The sequence below is a fragment of the Salvia miltiorrhiza genome, chromosome 4, assembly GCF_028751815.1.
Source record: "Salvia miltiorrhiza cultivar Shanhuang (shh) chromosome 4, IMPLAD_Smil_shh, whole genome shotgun sequence".
NCBI lineage: Eukaryota > Viridiplantae > Streptophyta > Magnoliopsida > Lamiales > Lamiaceae > Salvia > Salvia miltiorrhiza.
Window position 1 is genome coordinate 33446565 of NC_080390.1, and position 3299 is coordinate 33449863.

Sequence of the window (3299 nt, forward strand, 5' to 3'; positions counted from 1 at the left end):
CCATCCAGGGCCGATCCTAAGAAAAATGAGGCCCTGGCGAAATTATAAAAATGGGCCCTCGATATATTAGCGCATCAATATATTGAAAAATAAAATTTTTCATTACTTATGAAAAATGACTTCATCTAGCATTTTTACTTGCAAAATCATCTACAACATCGTTCAAATATATGTTATCTAAAATCTCGTAATCTCTTTTTCTATACATAACTAATATTACTCCCGTGCGATGCACGGTAAAAAATATTTATATTTTTTAGAATATTATATTTAGAAAATAAAAATCTATAAATCACTTATATTATTATATAAAATAGCTCTAATAAAGATAATAGCATTAAAATGAAGATAAAACAATCTTATAATTGGAGGCATATAAAATGAATGACCAAGATCTTGACAAAACCTTTTTAACTAACGATTATTATTATCTATTTAAAAAATTTCCATCAAAATATCTAGATATTTTTCTTTCAAATTTTCTATTAGTTTTGAAAGGGTTTTTGGAACTTTTAATTACTTTTGACTGATTTGCATTTCATAATATTTTTTTTAGGCGTTAATTGGCTGTAAATCCACAAACAATTAGTGAATTTTGCTATTTTTTCAACTATATAAAGTTGCAATATAAATACATAACTTTAGCTCATTCCGGAATTTGCCCTGAATTTTAATTTCATTATACATGACAAAATTAAAGATGATATAATATATACACATTATATTAAAATAACTTATACAAAATTTCTACTGAAATATACACATTACTAATATATATATATATATAGGGGCGCTCCAATGAGACCTCCTAATTTTAGTGAGATCTAGGGCACGATCTGGTGCGTTTATTTTATCAATCCTATGGCTGATATTGTATCTGGAGGGTGATTTTTTTTTCGCAGGGTTCGAATCCTGGAGGGAGCAGAATATTTTAAATTTTGTTATTCATCAGTATATACTGCATTGTTCATCAGTATATACGGCCATGTTCATCAGTATATATGTCTTATTCATTACGAATTTTTTAAATTTTATTTTTCATCTGTCACACCCCAATTCTTGAATGAATAAATATAATCGAGGTGCAACTAATTCATAGAAATAAACAAGGAACAACCTTGTAAAAACCCGAAATAGGATAGAAAGTCGGGCTATGCCCCTTTGGATCACAAGTTTTGTTTCATGCTTCTGACAACCGACATTCATTGGCATAAATTTAGTAGTGAAGAGTCTAAGCTTGGTCAAATATATCATTTGAAATTTAACATGAAGATCTTAAGTTGGGAAAACAAAAGACTGATATGAGTAATTGCTACAGCGGAAGTCTAACATAGGAATTTAACTCTAGCCTCAGCTCCGTCCCGTCAGCACCGGCCAGCCAACCTGAAAACATTTGAAAGTATTTTTGGGCTAAGTACTAATGTACTTAGTGGGCATGCATTTTCTGAAACATTTCATATTTTAATAAAGACAGTTTATCCAATCATACTTGACATGACTTAGAAGGTTTTAAATTGAAATAACTTCTAAGCATGTTAAAACATTTTCTTTCATTTGTGCGCACATGTCACACTCCCTTTCTGTTACTCGCTGTGATCCCGGACCTTTTAGCCACCGACGGATCTCTGTCTCCCGCTTACTTGAACTGAGGGCGTAACCCAGACAAGTTTACTTTGACCTCGGGATGCTACCCAGGCAGGCCTGATATTTCTCATGCTCCGGAACACATCCAGCCGAGCACTCTTATAACGCCTCTGGTTAGAGCCCGATGGAGATCAACCCACCGAGTCAACTAACAAGTGTACACAATTCTCAAACAACGTATTAGGTCATAAGAGAACCTCAATTGATTAACTGCGCGAGCCTTAAACAGAGCAGAGTGCACATAAACATTTTATTGGATAAACAGTTTTCATTACATTAAATAAACAATTTGCATTTCATTGAAACATTTAGAGCTTAATAACTCAATCATACTTTGTACATTTGGAAAGTAAGCCCACCTGGATAGGCAAAGCCTGAAGATCATACACATAAAAACCTGTCTTGGGAAAGCAGCGCTAATCCCCCTGGTCACAAAGCCTACAAGAAATTCTATTCTTAATAGGTCTCGTGAAGCTAATCTTAAGTCATGGTGTAGTGCTTATTATTCTATGATTCACTTAGCCGGGTTTTCAAAATTTAATGAATAAATAATTGAAAACATTTCTTTTGAGTTAAGAACACCAACAATATTCTTACTCGTCTATTTTTAATAATTGGAATTATAAATAAAACCAATTAAATCATAAATATTTTTATTGCAAAATATAATGCAAATCATGTCATGCTTAGCATATAATAAGTAATTACTTAAAATATGCACATAATAATAATATAATATTATTATGAAAATTATCCTTTAAATAAATTAATCAAACTAATAATAGTTTAATTAATTAAAAATAAGAAAGCCCAATTTAATTAATAGGAGGCAGCCCACAATTTTAAATAATTGAAGGTCCAACATTCATTTTAATAAACTGAGCCCAATTGAAAATTAATGGCCCAATTGATTTAATAAGTAAAGGCCCAAACTGAAACAAAAATAAATAAAAACTCGGCCCAACACTCAATTAAAATCGGCCCAAGTCAAGCCCACTGAAAATTAAATTAAGAACCCAGCCCATAAAAAAAAATCGGCCCATCACTCCATCTAAGCCCTAGCCCAACTCAAACCCAACCCCAAAGCCCAACCCTACACTCCACCCCCTTTTCTCCCCCCCCCCCTCAGCCGCTCACACACACACGTAACAATCACAGCAGCACCCTCCTCTCCCTCTCTCGGCTCCCTCTTCCCTCATCTCTCGCTCCCTTCTCTCTCAGCCATCAGTCCCGCCACCGCGCATCCTTCCGGCGAGGCAGCCGTCGACCGGCAGCCGCATCAACTGAAAAGACCAGCCGCCTCCCTCGGCCCCTCTCTCTTCGGCTGGTAACAGCCGCCCACCGTGGAGCTCGCCGGAGGAGCAGCAGCGACGAGCTGCCGCCACCAGCTCTCTCTCTCTGACAGTGGTCGAGCGACAACAGCCAAGGCCGCCGAGCTCTACCTCCCTCCGCTGAACTTTGGCCGACGGCAGCAGCTTCATGCCGCCACCATTGCCGCCCTCTTATCTCCCTCGGAATTCTCTCTATGACTCCCGCCGACGAGCAGCAGCCGGAGCCGCCCGCCGGAGCCCTAACCTCCACCCAGACCAGCTCCGACCAGCCACATGAACTCTCCCTCGTCCGTGGCCGGACGACAACAACAGCAAGGCTGCCGC

General features: G+C 37.6%; 1 long non-coding RNA gene across 1 annotated transcript; it reads right to left on the reverse strand.

Moving 5' to 3' along the window:
- Positions 1-1134: 1134 nt before the first annotated feature.
- LOC131021238 (uncharacterized) lies at positions 1135-3299 on the reverse strand. Its single transcript, XR_009100900.1, has 2 exons — positions 2004-3299; positions 1135-1383 (listed from the first exon to the last, which is right to left on the reverse strand). It is a non-coding gene; the product is annotated as an uncharacterized LOC131021238 (long non-coding RNA).